Source organism: Equus przewalskii, chromosome 22 (assembly GCF_037783145.1).
Source record: "Equus przewalskii isolate Varuska chromosome 22, EquPr2, whole genome shotgun sequence".
Lineage (NCBI taxonomy): Eukaryota > Metazoa > Chordata > Mammalia > Perissodactyla > Equidae > Equus > Equus przewalskii.
Window position 1 is genome coordinate 9,943,764 of NC_091852.1, and position 18,959 is coordinate 9,962,722.

General features: G+C 37.2%; 1 long non-coding RNA gene across 3 annotated transcripts in view; it reads left to right on the plus strand.

The window, feature by feature from the left end:
- The window catches only part of LOC139078792 (uncharacterized), a 94,789-nt gene that overhangs the window by 30,857 nt on the left and 44,973 nt on the right, over positions 1-18,959 (plus strand). For 2 of the 3 annotated variants that reach the window (XR_011531907.1, XR_011531905.1), the window contains exon 2: positions 4,203-4,263. The exons of the other annotated variant lie outside the window; for it this stretch is intronic. This is a non-coding gene — a long non-coding RNA (uncharacterized lncRNA). The remainder of the gene's footprint in view (positions 1-4,202; positions 4,264-18,959) is intronic. 3 annotated transcript variants of the gene reach the window in all.

The window sequence follows — 18,959 nt, forward strand, 5'->3', positions numbered from 1 at the left end:
TAGCCCAGATGAAAGGAGCTCTGGTGTCTATGGGTAGCTATTCCTTTTTCTCTTGGATTAACACCTTTGTTCTGTCCCTGTTCAGTTGATCTAACTCTGACTTTCTCTCCATTTGGAATCTCATCTCAAAGCCATTACCCTACTTTCTAGGAGTGACCTGAGGCCTTGCCAATCTTACCAACAGCATGAAAATGTCTTCATTTAGTTCAGCCAAAAAGGATGAATTTAAATTCAAGGTGAGGTATAAAATACATGCAAATGCAGAGAAATAGATTAGTTCACAAGGTGAGAGTCTCTGATTCTATTTTAATCTAAGTCTGGCCTGAGTGTAGATTGACAGACACAGTTTAGGCGACACCTGACTCTGTGTCTTTCCTTTTGAAGCAAGTTCTCATTATTGGCTATGGGGCCAAAGGACCTTCATGATGTCATGACTGCTTCAGCTTTCTTGACACCTTTTCTTTACCTGTTTTAAAGGCTCTGATTCTGTTTTCAAGTTTCTGATTCCTGGTGGGCTATCTATTCAGTTCCAATTTTTTATATGATCATCTGCTTCAACTGTCAGACAATTTACAAAGGAGAAATGACTGATGTGCTCTGACCCCACTGAATGACCAGACTGGCTCAGGTTGCCTAATTCCATTCACTTCTTAAAGTTCTTTTTGATAACATTTTTCCTCATTTCCTCCAGGGGAAGGATTTTCAAGAATAATATCATTAAGGTTTTACATATCCCCCAAATTAGTAAGACTTACCACTTATTCATGTTGGTATCCCTGGACCTGGGGGCTGGGACAAGTAGAGTTGTCACACTGAGACTTCTGGATGATCAAAAAAAATTCCCACTAAGAAAAAAAATATATTTCATCTTTTCTCTCCAAAGCCATTGTTCTTCTATTGTTCAATTATAATATTATTTTCAGATGAAGAGAGAGTAATTCCTTGGAAATATCCATAAATGGCAAACACTGGAGAAAGAAGGGTGTGCCATTGAGTTTATTCTTGTTGATGAAGTATATTGTTTTAGGACTAGAAATCTCTTGCATGTGAGTTTCAAAGTTGTAAAGATTATCGGAAAACTAGAGTTCCTATACAGAGTGAGCTCTGTCTCCATTTTAATCTGGATACCCTTGATAGAATTCACAGGTCATCTTCTTTTTTTTTATAAAGATTTTATTTTTTTCCTTTATCTCCGCAAAGCCCCCTGGTACATAGTTGTATATTCTTCGTTGTGGGTCCTTCTAGTTGTGGCCTGTGGGACGCTGCCTCAGCATGGCTTGATGAGCAGTGCCATGTCTGCGCCCAGGATTCGACCCAACGAAACACTGGGCTGCCTGCAGCGGCGCGCGCGAACTTAACCAGTAGGCCACAGGGCCAGCCCTACAGGTCATCTTTTAATAGGACTAGTGCTGCAGTCTTCCAAGTGTTGGGCTGGCCCCTAGTTCCTCCTGCCTCCAAACTATTCTCTGTATAGTAACCAGAGTGTTCCTGCTAAAAGAGGAATCTCATCAGGTGCCTCTCCTACGTAAGCCATTTGATGTCTCTCAACTTGGGGACATATCAGACCCCACCTTCTCCTTCTGTTTGCTTTTCTTTCTAGGGGCAGGTCTTCTTTTACTTCCTCAGTTACACCATGCTAATCATCTCCAGGCCTTTACATGGGTACTTCTCTCTTGCTAGAATTATGTTATCCAACCACCTCCTCCAAATGAACACCAGCACCTACATAATGAAATCCTCATCATGCTTGTAAGTAAACACTTCTTCCTCCTTCCTGTGTATCCCCACCTAGAACCAAGTTCTCAGCCCCGTTCAGTTCTTCAGAGGAGCTACTGAGTAGCTTTGTCCCTGGAATTGCACTGTGGGAGAGGAAAAGACAGGGCACTGTGTATGCGGAGATCCAATCTCCAACCACCACCGTTTCCAGAGGCTGAGGGAAAAAAGAAATCTTTAAAGATTAACATATGCCTGTAAATTCCTGATAAATACTTGTGGTAGGAATCTATGAATATGCAGCAATGTTAATAGTGTTAAGCAAGGGGAAAAGATGCATTAGCTAACCTTGCCTCAAAGACAAATCTTTGTCCTAAGGCAAGAAATTAAATATAACATTTATTGAAAATGAGAACATTTTCTACGTGATTTTTCCTTAAAAAAATCCAGATGGGTTTGGAATTAGAATTTCAGATAATGCCACGTAAGCATTCCTAATGTTGTCAGCTCCAGTGGGATGAAGTGTCTCACCCCTCTCCCTCAGATGGTCAATTATGACTTAAATCCTCTTGAAAGCCCCCTTAAGACTCCATCGTTACCTAATGTCAATTGTTCAATTACAAATCAGGTTTCAAATGTCTCCAAATTCTGCACATTGAAGAGGTAAGTGGAAAAAAATTTGAGAGATGGAGGACCAGATCAATTTGGACTTTCATTATACTACATATAATTAACACAGAACAGATGCTTCCCAATTAATTGTGCTGCCTTCAGACCCAGGAAAATCTTTACTGATTCTCTTGGACTGAATCTAGCAGAGGGAAAAAGCTAGTAGAACCAACATATATTCTATAATAATTTATAATAATATTACCATTACCTTAAATCACTTATATACGTCTGTGCATACCGTAGAATTAAGTGCTACATAAAGTTATTTAAACAGAGGAAAACACTTCATTCTAAGAGTTAAGGTTTGGAATGCCCAATATTGATAAGGACATATAAAAAATGAAGAAGTACTAAGATATGAAGCAAAATCTATCCATCTAAACAAAGAAAGAACACTATATACGTAACAAGTGCAAAGACTTTATATATAAATCTTTACTATTTACCTATAAATTTAAGTGTAAAATACTCTAGGGCATTCACAAAATACTAGTACAGGAATATAACTTTAACACCATAGAAAATATTACACACACACTTTCTCATAGTAAATAGAAAGAGTCCTACATAGACCCTGAAGCACCGTCTACTAGAAAAAGAGACCAGTGCTTTGTCTAAATAACAATTCCAAAGGGGATAAAAGTTTTAAAAGAGCAATGCAATTATGAGTTTTTGGTCATTATGATGCCTAGTATATTCTTTCTAGTTTAAAAAAATTAAAAAGATTCATCCTTTCCATTCCTTTAAAAACTATGATCTTTTAGAATTTTCGCATACCTGTATATTTGTAAATGCCTAAAGTGATATTAATTACTTTTGTAATAAGGATATAAACATATTTTGTTTTAAAACCAACGGTAATTTCATTTCCTGGGTCAGTACGTGTTCATTAGAGATGATGCAAATATTTTCCACATGAACAAAGCAGAAAAATGGTAAGAATGAAAATTTAATTCGCAAGGTAGATAAAAGATGTACAGCATATCCATCTATGCAAGCAACCACGCAAAAACATGTACAACATAGTCTAATGTATGCCAAAATATTCACAGTAGATGCATCAAAATGGTAGGAATCAAGGCTTATTTTGATTATCTATATTTTCAGAATTTTCTACAATTCAACTTTAGCATAGTGCTTAAGATCTACAGAATTAGATTTTCTGTGGTTCTATTTTCAGTTCTGTCATTCACTCGATGTCTCATATTATAAAAGTTACATAAACTAGCTGAGTCTGAGTGTCACTATTTATAAAATAGTGATAATAGCCCCTACACCACAGTACTGTTGTAGGAATGCAATTGTGAAAATCCAAGAAAAATACCAAAGTGCTTAGCACTAAGCACAAAATATTTTAGTTGTGGCAAAGATGATGATAATGGTGATTACGATGAAGATATAATTAACGTTATGATAATAATATGTATGATATAAAGAGGATTTGGCTATCTTAGGGACCAAGAAAACTGACCTTAAAAAACTAGCGTTAGGTGTCTTCTGCTTGATCGATTAATCTCTTGGATATATTTAGTAGCCAGTATATGTTCATCAAATAATCATTTAATTCTGTAAGTAACCACTAACAAAATGCCACTAAAAGACTTGTAGCAAAATGCTAATGTAAAAACATGCACCTCTGCTTAGTAACCTACAAGGAACTTGATTCTTGGTGTATCGCTAAGTTTTAAGAGCTCTCACCATCCTTCTCTAGGCTCTTCAATTTAATGATGTTAGCGCCTATCAAGGCAGAACCATGGGCTTAATCTACATTAAGTATATAGAAATGTTGAATCTCACATGTACTAATTTCTTCCTAGAAACTCCTACGCTGAAGTTGGAGACTTAAATATTTTATTTTGCCAGTCCTGTGTTATTAAGGTGAGATAATGGGAAACAGCATTCATTATTTATTTATTCAATAATTATTTATTAAGCATTTACTATGTAACAGATATTGTGCTGGGCAGAGTAGAGAGGGCAGACATAGTTCCTATTCTCACAGATATCAGATTTTAGTGTGGGATACATAGCATAAAATTGAAAATTAGAGAATAGTGTGATAAATATGACAGGAGAGATGCAGGCTGCCCATATGCAGATCCCCTGGATCTGGGAAAGGGACATAGAAGCCTTTCTTGAAGGAAATGGTTTTAAGTTTAGACCCAAAGAATTAGTTGAAATTAACTAAATGAAGAAGGAGGAAGAAAGACAGAGAGAATAATATGTGCACATGCCTGGAGTAAAAACAGAACATAATCTGGAAACGGAAATATAGTATAGCTAAAGAAGAACGTGGAAAGAAATTAGCAAGGGGCAGACATACAGCAAACCTCCACTATAAAGGATAGTTCCATAATATAGTGCATATGAGATGCCCTCTGAAAATACCCATTGAAGAAGAGCTCAGGGTCAAAAGTCACAAATCATGAAAACAATGCAGTACAGAAAGTTTTATAAAAAAGGAAGCTAGCTGTTTATCATTGCATATATATGCGTCAGTCAGGGTGCTAACAGGAAACAGAATTCACTCCAGATGCTTTGCATGAATATACTTAAATGAAATCTACTTATAGACGTATGTCAGGGTTAAGAGAACAAACAAGTTATTGTAAAACACCCAACTGACTAGCAACGGTAGGATGGCATTACAACCCAATAGGTGAGAAGATGAAGAAAGGACAGAGTATCAGTAGCTTCGTGAGAGTTGCAACTCTGGAGAAGAGGCCATCCAGTAGATACTGTTGTCACGGAGTGGACGGATAAGTTCATCTGGAGATCTTTCAAAAGCACGGAGAGAAGAGAGAGGAAATATCCTGATCTCCATCTTTTCCCACCTGCTTGATCACCTGCGGGCACCTCCCATTGTCTGAACCCAAAGAGAAGCCAGTTGGCAAGGGAGCTTAGAAGATACAATCTACAGAAGATAGCGTCCTGGGGCACAAGGCAGGAAGGAATGGAGGAACACGGATATGCGGTGGAGGTGGGAGCAATAAGAGAATAATCATCACGCTTATGTGGTAAGTCACTTTTAAAAATGGATGTTAAGTCTGCAAATGAGCCTCAGAATGACATTACTTTTGTAGAACTAGAAAAACGACTGGCTTGTTGAGCATGGAGAAGCGATCCAGTCCCACTTCCACCCACACACAGGATGGCACATGGAGGGAGGAGAGAAGGAATATTTATCTTTTTGCTCCTTGAAATGAAATTAGATGAGAAAGTGCAGCTTTCTATGACTAACTCTACCCTTAATGTACTATTGCTTAAGAAAATTTGGGGGAAAACATGGCTACGTGGTGGCATTTGATATATCTGAGTGGCGAAAAAAATCAGTGCTTATTTTGTGTACTTTTTGCACCTTCCTGCATGAATAAAGTAGCCTGTAATTTTTTTTAAAAGAAAGAAAACATTCTGCTAGTTTAGCATGTTGATCTCCCTCTAGACTAGTGGATTCCAAATTTTAATGGATCACAGATCCCTTTGAGAGACTGAATAAAGGTACATGTTTTTTTCTACAACACCTTGTCTCAGCCCAAAAAAAAGAGTCACACACACATTGAATACATAAATTCACAAATGTTTATATAATTTTAAAGTTCATTGACTGGCCCATTTCTGAACAGCCTTTGGGTCTTTATACCCCAGGATCAGTGGGTAGACCCCCAGTAAATAATATACAGCTTCAAAGCAAGGCTAAATAAAGATCTTCAATGTGTTATATAATGTTTGACAGAAGGACGTTTGCATGTTTGTTGAATTGACTGAAATACTCAAATATACCTGGTAATAGAAAAAGCATGATTTTACTATGTCCATTCATATACTAAGGGTAGAGATATATGGGAAAACTTTCTAAGATCTGATATAAATGAGGAAATCTCAAAACAAACCATAGTTTTGTAGATAGGAAATATGTGAGATAAGTATATTCTAACTTTTTCTCTGAATCTCAGAGCAGGGAAACAACATCACTGCATTTTCTACCTCAGCAATGAGGTGAACAAAGAAAAGGAGAAAAGAGTATGGGTCTTCTTGACTATTTTGGGTGAAATTAGATAAAGACCTAAGATCTTGTAAGTCTGTGACTGAATAAGAGTTGGAAATATGGGGTGTGTAACACCCCATAAAGACATTAAATAAACATATGGTAATTTAACAAATAGACAATGAAAAGTAGAATGTCTGATCATGGTGAAAAGGTCATGGACTTAGTAGTTTTAAAAGGACATATTTGAGAGTGAATGTCTAAAGACAGATCTCATACTACGCCAGTCAACAGAGTCCATTGGAGGCAGGAAGCACATGAGGTGCACACGCTATGAAAAAGAAATGCAGAACACCACTAAGAGTCATGTCTATGTGACGGTAACATTCTCCAGCCCATCCTGCTCCATTGCATCTTTTGAACCTGTAGAAAGATGGCCCCCACTTGCTCTGGTGAACGAAATTTCTTTTGGCGTTATATTATCTAAATAGACATAAAAATGTAGATCTGATCCTATTTTCTTCTAAAAGATTTATAGTTTAGTTTTACATTTGGATCATTTTGAGTTAATTTTGTATAATACGCGAGATATAGGTCAACAATCTTTTTTTTTGATGCCTCTGCGTGTACAACTGCTCCAGCATCATTTGTTGAAAGATCATCTTTTCCTCTATTAAACTGGCGTTGAGTCTTCTTTAAACATCTGTTGAATATTCTTCCTCTGGGCTTTCTAGTCTGTTCCATTGACTCATGTAGTTATCTTTTCACCAAATCACACTGTCTTGATTACTCGTATAGTTCATAAAAGTTTATTTTTATAGTTTTATAATAGGTCTTGAAATCAGGCATTGTGGGTTCTTCATTCCTTTCAAAATATCTTGACGTTTCTACTACTTTTACCCGTGCATATGCGTTTTAGAATCAGCTTGTCAATATCTATAAAAAGATGAAAATTTTTTTGAATCTGTAATCAAATTGGGAGGAATTGATATCTTAATCATATTGAGTGTTTCAATCCATGAATACAGATCTATCTCTCCATTTATTTAGGTCTTCTACAATTACTTTTATCAATATTTTGTAGTTTTCAGCATATATATCCTGCACATATTTTGTCAGAATTATGCCTAAGTATTTAATTTTACTTGTTGCTATTGTAAATTATCTGAGATAAATAACATATGTGATATATGATATATTATATATATATAGTATGAAATATGTGTAATATAATGTATAGTTAAAACTTTGCATTCCAACTGTTTATCACTAGTGCATAGAAATACAGTTGAGGGGCCGGCCCAGTGGCGCAGCAGTTAAGTTCACATGTTCCGTTTCTCCGCGGCCTGGGGTTCACAGGTTCAGATCCCGGGTGCAGACATGGCACCGCTTGGCACACCATGCTGTGGTAGGCATCAGGCATACAAAGTAGATGAAGATGGGCACGATGTTAGCTCAGGGCCAGGCTTCCTCAGCAAAAAGAGGACTGGCAGTAGTTAGCTCAGGGCTAATCTTCCTCAAAAAAAAAGAAAGAAATACAATTGATTTTTGTATATTGACTTTGCATTCTGCAATCTTGCCAAACTAAGTTGTTAATTCTAGCAACTTTTTTCTTTGGGTATTATCTGTGTAGATAATTAAGTTCTCTATAAATAGATTCTTTTATTTTCCAATCCGTATCCTTTTGTTTTCTTACTTTATTACACAGGCTAGAACTTCCATAGGATGTTGAATAGGAGTAGTGAGAGAGAACATGAGTACCCTCTTCTCAATATTAACAGGAAATCATTCAATCTTTCACCATTAAGTATGAAGTTAGCTACATGGAAATTTGTAAATGGCTTTACCAGGTTAAGAAAGTTCCCTTCTAGTCCTAGTTTGTTCAGAGTTTTCATCACAAATGGACGTGGAATTTTGACAAATGTATTCTTCTGCATCTACTTAGATGGTAACATGATTTTCTTTCTTTAATCAGTTAATGTGGTGAATTACATTGACTTTTGAATGCTGAACCTCTCTTGCATTCTTTGGATAAATCTTATTTGATGATGATGTATTATTATTTTACATATTGCTGGAATAAACTTGATAATATTTTGTTAAAAATGTTTGTGTCTACGTTTAGGAGAGAGATTAATCTATAGTTTTCTTTTGTTGTAGGGTCTTTATCTCGTTTTGGTATTAGGCAATACTAGTCTCACAAAATGAATTTGGAAGCACTCTCTTCTCTTATATTTTCTGGAAGAGATTGCATGTTATTCCTTCTTCTTTAAATGCTTGGTACAATTCACAAGCAAACCCGTGAGAACCAGGAGTTCTGTTTTCATCTGAGGTTTTCAAATACAAACTTTACAAACTCAATTCTTGTCATAGTTATGGGGCTACTCAGGTTACATATTTTTTCCTGAGTGGGTTTTAATGGTTTCTGCTTCAAGAAATCATTTTATTTCATCTAAGTTGTCAAATTTATGGGCATAAGATTATTCATGGTATTCTTTTTAATCCTTTTCTTCTTAGAGTCTGCAGTGATATCCCCTCTTTCATTCCTGTCAATGGGAAATAGTGTCTTCTCTGTTGTTTTTTTTTTCATGGTCAGTCTCACTAGATCATTTAATGGTTTATTTTTTTTTTAAGAATCAGCTTTTGTTTCACTGATTTTTCTCTATTGCTTTCCTGTTTTTAACTCCATTGTATTTTACTCTTATCTTCATTATTTCTTTCTTTCTCCTTGCTTTAGATTTAGATTCCCCATTTTTACTTGGTTATTAAAGTCAAACTGATGATGGCATGGTCCAAGGACCCCGCAATAATTCATACTGTTAGTGTAAAATATCTGGCACGACCTGAGGCCCCAGATATACAAAGAAACTCTTATCAGGCAGGGTATCTCAAGGATTTAGAGTTTATCTCCCAGGATCTGGTCAAGGGCAAGTTTCTTTGAAATATTCAGAGTTTGAACATCCCAAACCTGCTGAGTTAACCCTTTGGGTACAAAAACATCTCTTTTTTGCTCTGAATAGCAATGAGATTTTCTGTCCTTTATATTCATCAGTTTGTACAGAATGTGCTTATATTTTTGTTGTTGTTTTGTTTTATTTTATGTATTTATCCTCCTTGGTGCTCTCTAAGCTTCCTCGTTCTATGCTCTGTTGTTTGTCCTTTAATTTGGAAAATTATCGTCATTATTTTTTCACCTATTTCTTCTGCACTAGTTTATCTCTTTTCTTCTGGGATACCAATTATGCATGTGTTAGAAAATTTGAGGTTGTTCCACAGCTTTTTCAAACTTTTTTTTTCACTTTATGTGTGTGTGTGCTTGCACATACACATGCAGTTTGATTTCTATTGAACTATCTTCACATTCACTGATTCTTTCTTCAGCTATGTTTAGTTTTCTTATGAGGTCATTTAGAGCATTCTTCATCTCTGTTACTGTGTTGTTGATTTCTAGCATTTTCATTGGATTCTTACAGTTTTCACCTCTTTACTGAAATTACCCATCAGATCTTGCATTTTATATACCTTTTCCAGAATTTTTAACATATTAATCATGGTAATTTATGTTCTCTGTCATATAGTTTCAACGTCTGTGCCATATCCAAGTCTGATTCTGATACTTGATTTGTCTCCTCTAAGAGGGTTTTTTTCTTGCTTATTTATATGCCTCATATACTTTTTGTTGAAAGTCAGACATTGTATGTAGGATAGTTGACTGAGATAAATATATTTATTTATGCCTGACCACACCTTTCCTTCTGCTAGATCCTTCATCAAGGAGATTGAATTAATCTAGTTAGTAATTGGGCTGGATTTGAGATTGGCTGTAGCTATGGTTACCCTCAGGGCAACATGGGCTTTAAATTCCTGTAGAGATACCATGTGATTATGACAGGCTGGTTTTACCAGCAAAATAAATGTTTGATACCCCATCAGTTTGAATTTGACTACTATCAATCTTTCAACTATTACAGCTAAACTCTTAGGTTGTTTCTACCCCAGCTTAGTGTGTGCCTGCATCACTCATCCTAGCATTTCCCCTCAGATTTGGGTTCAGTTAGTTGCTGTGCAACATCAGCTCTGCAATGGATTAAAAAAGGTTATGAGTTTGAAGTTAAGCTGACTAATTTTTACTGCAAGGCTGACAGAAACCTTCCTTCCAGCTTTTCACACCTTTGAGCTAAGCCAGAAATGGTCAATGTAATATTAGCTGAAGTGAAATATTGGCAAGTGTTTAGTTGCCAGTACTTAACCCTCCAGCCTACTCTGATTCTGCTAAAGTAATCTTAGAAGCATACCTTAGTATAAGGAGCCATAGTGTGAGAAAAAAGACAGCTGCTCTGGAGTTTCCTGTATTTTTAATAGACATTGTGAATGAGAAAACTTTGTTTTAACTCATAGAAATTATGAAGTTGTTTATCATAGCAGCAGCATCTAACATGTCCTAACTAATGCAGCGTTTAAGCTAGGATGCCTGAGGTGATGGCGGAGGCACAAACAGTAGAACAGAGGCAGACATAAAGACACGTGTGTAGCATATAGGAGGAAAGAAAACCCATAAGACTAGGGAACTTTTTCTAGGGCCTCAGGAGTCTGAGGAAGAAGCAATAACCCAATTATTAAGAACCAAACTATAAGACAAAGACTAATTAATAGAATTAATGAAATAATTATAGAGGGTTTGTTACAGCAAAGCTGCAGGCAAGGCCAGAATACATTGCCTTGAAAATGGAAATAAGGTAAGAACTGGTCACTCATCAAAACTGGCTCAGCCTGAGTAGTGGGTTATTGAGTTCCTCCTGACTCCCAGTATCTTTGACAGATCTTTTTTCTAGAGTAGTTAATTAGCTCCACCATTGAGGGCTACAAGGATATACCACAGGAAGGCAAAGAGTTGCTGTAACTCAAAACATGGCTAAAAGCCTCTGTTGGGGAAAGAGTCCCTTCAACGACAGAACGTATCATCTTGATGAAAACGCCATTGTGAACCTCTCCTTCTGTGACAAACAGCTTGAATGTTAAGACACTACCACCCACATCCATATGTCTCAGTGTATGCTCTGCCAGGATGTCTGCTTGCCATTTGTTCTGTCTATACAATGCCAAACGCCCAGGTGAAAAGTGAAAAATTCAGTCAGTGTTTCTAAACATCCAGATGTTTGGCACCAAGTAAGTAAAATATCTAGAGGCATGACAGTGTTTCTCACTGTTTCCTCTGGCTTTTTGGCATCACATCACACAAGCCATTGTGTAGATGCTTAAGACTAAGAAAATATAAAACATTGTCACAAATCAGCACTTTTTTTTCTAAAGTATTAGATAATCTTAGCCTTGAAATGGGCTTTCAAGGACATCTAAATCAACTTCCTCATAATGCATTTGTGGTGTCTTTGCAAGTAAACCAAGGAGACTCCAGAAAAATCTGTTTGATATCAGGAAAAATGAACCTTTCATCTCTGGTTTTAGGTTATAAACATGCATAAAACTTTATCCAAAAAGCCTTTGTCGAGTGATTCCTCTGATCCAGGCCCTGGGAGTAAAGAAGACAAATAAGGTATGTCCTCAAGGAGGTTACCTCAGTCTAGTAGAGTGGAGAAGTAAGGCAGCCACAGGAAATGGAGAGATGGGGACTGCTTGGAGTGATATCTATGACATTAAGTCAAGAAGAGCTGATGACTGATAAAATATATCTATCACTGCCTGAGCGTCTCTTAGTACTAGTACATACGGTAGATATGACAGTGATTTTCCCCCGTTTAATCTGCATAAAACTCTTAACATATAGGTATTCTTATTCCTATTTTATGGCAGATTAGAGGGAGTAAGTGATATTTCCAAGGTCATCCCACTTGAAAATTCAGAAAGGATGCTTTGCAAAACAGGATCTTATTCCTCTGAACTTTTACTGAATTGCTTTGCCTCCCTTCAAATTTCTCAGCAAAGCTCAAGTCCTCGGTACATTGATGTTGTCATCCCAGGGGATGATCAGACCCTGAAGAATGCTTGGATCTCGAGACACTGGGAGATTTCTCCTGTTGGAATGTAAATTCCTCAAGAAAGCCAAACCAACCAAAAGAAAGTAATGATACATAAAAAGATTGATTGACACTAAAAGGTAGAAGAGAACTCAGCCTCCAGCATTGGAAAACCAGAGAAAATGGAATAGGCATAGATGTTAAGAGTAACAAACAGAAAAAGCTACTCAGGTAAAAGTGCTCTGTTTCCTAATCAAAAGAGCCTATTTCCCATCTTCAGGGTGTCAGATGAAAACAAATCCGGGCTTAGATAAGAATAGATCTTATTCAAAAAGCCTCTTGCCATAGGAAAAACATTCTGATCTTGAGATCCACGAGTGTCTCAAAAATCAAACAGATGTCAATCATACATGAATAAAGGGGTTTAAAAAATCACAGGAAAAAAGGCTCTTCTTTTAAAGGGAGAGGTAAGAGGGGCCAGCGGGATCTTTTAAAGAGAAAGTCAGCAAGTGAGGGAGTGAGCAGACCACCTGATATAGGAGGTCTGATGTGAAATATTTCTGGCTACGGTCAGCTGATTCTCAAGATGATCTGTTAAGAGGGATGTTCTGCATTTTAGTGCTTGCTAAGAGTTGGGGGCAAACCAAAGTTCTGGGCCCTGTTGGGAGGAGAGAAGTCTGACTAAATTTTGGTCAAGCCAAGACAGAGGGTAAGAAATGAGCCATCTGTCTTTTCGACCTCTGAGACCATCACCTATTTTATCTGCCAAAGTTTACTTTATCTCTAGCTCCTTTCTCCCTACACTGCAAGCTCATTCTTGTCTCTTTTTAATGCTGCTACGATTATAAAAGCCAGTTATAAATTATAACACTTGGGATCCCAGTTGCCCAACCCTCACCTCCCTCTACTGCTGACACAGGTTTATCTGGACAGAGGCATGACGGATCCACCAGCTCTGAGCCCTTCTCCTCCCCGTTACAGACGGTTGGCCTTGGCCGGCTGGTGGATTCCCATAAAGTGTTTTTTTGGTGACTAAGCCCTTGGCAGAGGAAGCCCTGCTGGCTTGCGCTTCCTGCATTTCAGTTGGGAACTGGAGCATTCCTCAAATTTACTCATTTTGGTCCCAATGGAGCAACTTTTTCAAATGGAAATTCTGAATCCTTACCTCTGGTCTGCTCTAAGCCTCAGTGATCCACTCCTGAATTCCTTGGAAAGCGTAATTAGAATGTAAATGATTTGACAGCAGATAATGGTTTATTGCCTCTTGGTGTTTCTGGTAAGAGACATATGGTTTCTTTGACCACGTGGAATTTTGCTTTAAGCACCCCTAGTTTGATGTAACCTATGATTTGTACAGCTGATAAAAACAAATCTCACCCCCACTGGTAACTTTTAAAACTGAGTTTGTGGCCATGAAGTGAAAGCTCAATTATGTAAATGCATGCTTTTTTCTGTAATATGAGTGAAGTGAAAGAAGCAACAGAGCTTGTAGTTTTCTCTCATTTAGCCATTTCCTGTTTTTGTTATTTTAGAGGAGTTACAAAAAGACAATAAACTGCTTGAAGAATAGTTTATGATCTCTCTAATTTACCTCCTCCTTTCCCATATTGGGGATATTTCTGTACACTTTCCCCTTATTTTGAGCTTTTACCATGGTAATTGCTAATTGTAATCTAAAGTTTTTCTTATACATATTGAATTATATGCCCAAAGAAGGCGAGAGTCTCTAGGACTGCAGCAGGCAAGTCATTTTGGATTAATGCTGATCTTACAAGTGCAATATGCGAGGTATAATGAAACACATGGGACTCTGGCTAATTTACTGCAGTGTGACAAAGACCATCATCTATATCCCAGAGGTGAAGGCTTGAAATATTCAAAGTTCAAGAAGGCAAACCAAAGAAATACTTTTTATCTAAAAAACTCTGATTACGATGTGCATCTGGATTGCTGGCAACAATTTTAATTTCCTGGATTTGTCAAAAAATAAAAAGAGAAGAATGTAATACAAGAAATGAACACCATAATGTCAGAGTGTGGTCATGGGTAAAGCTATTGGCAGTGATTCAGGCCTGATTAAAGTTAAGGAGAAAAATAAATAAGCTACATAAGTGGTATGGTGTTTTTCTGCTATAAATGAATGATTAGAAAACTACTGAGAAGGGGCCGGCTCCGTGGCCGAGTGGTTAAGTTCGCGCGCTCCACTGCGGCAGTCCAGGGTTTGGATCCTGGGAGCGGACATGGCACCGCTCGTCAGGCCACGTTGAGGTGGCATCCCACATCCCACAACTGGAAGGACATGCAACTAAGATATACAGCTGTGTACAGAGCGGGTTTAGGGAGATAAAGCAGAAAAAAAAAAAAAAAAAAAAAGCACCAAGAGACAAAACTCAAATACAGTCTTTAAAAAAAAAAAAGAAAGAAAGAAAACTACTGAGAAGCTTACTTCCTCCAAACATATATTCTTCCTGAGACTGTGATGTCAAGTGCATCTTATTTATGGTTCTGCCTATTAAAACCTATCAATTGTGGGGGCTGGCCCCGTGGCCGAGTGGTTAAGTTCGCGCGCTCCGCTGCAGGCGGCCCATTGTTTCGTTGGTTCGAATCCTGGGTGCGGACATGGCACTACTCATCAAACCACGCTGAGGCAGCGTCCCACATGCCACAACTAGAAGGACCCACAACGAAGAATATACAACTATGTACTGGGGGGCTTTGGGGAGAAAAAGGAAAAAGTAAAATCTTAAAAAAAACCTATCAATTTTGTAAAGGAGAACCATGTCTGAAGTTGATCAAGAGTGAATAGTCGTTACCTGGGAAACAAATATAATTCTTACCACTATTGTGTACTTTATTTTAAATGAGGGATTGTATCCTTTTCAATTATTGGGTGAGACAGGAAAGTAGCAAACAATGCTATAAATCTCTGGAATTCACTCTATGATAATAGCACTTTAAACTCTTGGGCAACTAGAATTCACACAGCTGAGCAGAACCAAGAGGATGCTCTACCATATGACTCTATCAGGACCATGCACACCACAGGGGAAGAAATCGGCTACCAGCACCAGCACTGCTCTGTGTCTTCTCTGACTGTACATAGCCACGGTTAGCTAAGCTAAGGACGTCTCCTGCCGTGCAGAAAGTAGATCATAGGGCCTAAAGTGGATAATTGACAAAGAAAAACATTGTGCCACAAATGACAGGATGCCTCAGAGGATCATCGAATTTATTATCTTGGAAAGAATGGATTGTCACAGGATTATCAAATGGGAGAAGGAAACTGAGGAGAGTAAGAAAACTAAGACATTTAATTGAATTTGCAGGACACATTGACTGTCAACAAAGAGAAAATCAAGGGACTTACATAGATAATTCAAGGAAAAGAGGACTCTCTTCTTTCAAGCTTTGTATTTTCCGTTTATAGTTTTATGTAAACGTGTAGATGTGTGCGTGTGAGAGAGACCGACAGACAGACAGATCTACAGACAGAGTTTTGGAACCACCTTAATATTAATGGTAATGGAGCCAATACTATCCTCATCATGGCTTTGTTCAGATGAGAAAAATACTCAATATATTTGTGAAATGAGGTGGAAGGAAGACCGTCTCAGGAGTTAGGGAATCTGAGCTTTGCTGCTTACTAATTGTGTAGTTTGGCCAAGTCACTTACATTTAAAGTTATGTTTTTCTGCTTTGCAGTGGTCCACAGCATCTTTCTATTATTTATTTGACTGAAAGCCAGATATTCACATAGATATCATCTGGTATCGGCTTACAGCAAAATCCAGCCAAATAGTTGATTTTAAGTATCTTCAATTCTACAGTCTAAACTTGCTTTTCTCTCTGACAATCTGGATTTTCATTTAAAAAGAAAAGTTCAGAAGTAAAATTGCTGGATCATAGGGTGGTTCTATTTTTAATTTTTTGAGGATCTTACATACTGTTTTCCATAGTGGCTGCACCCACTTACATTCCCACCAACAGCACACAAGGGTTCTTTTCTCCACATCCTCACCAACACTTGTAATCTTTGGACTTTTTGAAAATGAACATTCTAACAGATGTGAGATGATATCTCATTATGGTTTTTTTTTTTTTTTTTTGAGGAAGATTAGCCCTGAGCTAACTACTGCCAATCCTCCTCTTTTTACTGAGGAAGACTGGCCCTGAGCTAACATCCATGCCCATCTTCCTCTACTTTATACGTGGGACACCTAACACAGCATAGCTTTTGCCAAGCAGTGCCATGTCCACACCTGGGATCTAAACTGATGAAACCCCAGCCACCGAGAAGCTGAACGTGCAAACTTAACCACTGCGCCACCGGGCCAGCCCCTCATTATGATTTTGATTTGCATTTCCTAGTGACTAGTGATGTTGAGCATCTTTTCACATACCTGTTGGTCACTTATATATCTTCTTTGGAAAAATGTCTATTCAGGTCCTTTGCCCATTTTTTAAGATTACTTGGGGTGGGTTTTTTTGCTATTGTGTTATATGAGTTCCTTATATAGTTTAGGTATTAACCCATTTTAAGATACATGATTTGCAAATATTTTCTCCCATTCTATAAATCGCCATTTCATTTTGTTGTTTGTTTCCTTTGTTGTAAAGAAACTTTTTAGTTTGATATAGTCCCACTTGTTTATTTTTGGTTTTGGTACCTGTGCTTTAGGTGTCAAATCTAAAAATTTGTTGCCAGGACCAATGTCAAGGAGCTTTTCCCCTATATTTTTTCTAGGAGTTTTAATGTTTCAGGTCATGTCCTGGAAAATAGCCTGCAGATTCACAGATAAATGTAAGTTCTTCATTTGACTCCCACAATGACCCTTGTGATAAAACCTCTCCTCTGCCTACCAGGGCCTTCCTCTTGTGTGCCCTTAGATAAGACTTCCATGGAGCTTACCCAAATGCCACTCTTTCGGTTTGAATTGACCAATCCAGCCTTAGCCCAGGAACCCAAAAACACTTCACTTGAGGACCCTAATAAAGGCATGTGTCCCAGGTCCTGCTACATCCTCTCTGCCTACACTCTGCCTTGACCTCCCCTCATGACTCCTCAAGGTGTGCCAGTGTACCTCCTCCAGGACCTTGAGTAATACGCTTTTCTATTTCACTTTCCCTTGTGGTCTTTTGTTGAACTGTGGTTCACCATAGATACCCCAGAGCTCTACTTAACAAATGTTAATTTAACAAAGTCACAATAATATACAAAAGAATATTAACCTACTTTAAAAAAAGAAGAAAATCTTGCCATTATTGGCAACATGGATGAACCTGAAGGATATCATGCTAAGTGAAAAAAGCCAGTGAAACACTGTATGATTTCATTTATATGTAGAATCAAAAAAGAAAAAAAGGCTCACAGAAGCAGAGAGTAGAATGGTGATATGATGATTTACCAGGGTCTGGAGGGATGAGAGAAAGGGAGCAATGGGGAAATGTTGATAAAGGGTACAAAGTTGGAGTTATGCAAGACAAATAAGTCTAGAGATCTAATGTATAACATAATGACTGTAGATAATAATACTGTGTTGAACACAGGAAATATGCCAAGAGAGTAGATTTCAGGAGCTCTCATCACAAAAAACATAGTAACCATGAGAGAAGATGATATGTTAATTAGTTTGACTATAGTAATTGTTTCAGTGTATATGTATATCAAGTCATCACATTGCACACCTAAAGTAAATACAATTTTTTAAAAAATCAATTAAAAGAAACAAGAAAGCAAGCACAATAATTTTGGCAACAGTTGCCTTTTGATGGTGTGAGTGACTAAAATTGTTATGATACTAATTGAAATTAAGAAAATAATCTACTTTTCTTTCTATAACACCAGTACATTATTGTAAGTTTATATTGCAAATAATATTTTCTCGGTGATAATTCTAGAAGTTACCTAGCCTGAGAGTTTATCCTTCAAACTTAATGTGACACATCCTGAAAGTCAGCCTTAATTTTCTTGAGCTGTATATGGATCTAATAAAATAAAATCAACTCCAATATCTTGCATTTGCCTACTTTGTATTAAGCTGGCCCTCATGGGAATGACAAAGACGTTGTGGAAATGGTCCTGAACCAGTTAATAATAAAAATCTTTTCCCTGAAGAAATTAATATACCATTTTGGGTACAATTTATTATTATGTATTCATTTTAGACAGAACAGCAGGCAGTCTCAAGTAGAGATATTGTAACAGTGTCTCGAAGTCTGTGCCTCCTACTGCTGATCAGAAATCTACATCGTTAGTTGTTATTACACATCAATTACCCAGACATTTGAAAATAGCCACCTAATGCATCAGTTAATTAAAGTTAATATCAGAATATGAAAGGCTGAAAATGGCATGTAAAAATTTTACTTATAGATGTTTTCTTTATTTGATGAATTTTGAATTATTATAAATGAAAATAAATCTACATTAAAGTTAAGCACGTAATGTTTTATAAAGTATTTATATTAAGAACATTCTGTATAGACATACCAGTCCTTAATTCCTGTAAAGACTCCTAGTTGTTCAGCATAGAAAAACTGAGAAACCATCAGCTAATAGAAAAAAATAAATTGGACTTACTATCCTCATACACATGTGCAATTCTTAACAGGGTCTA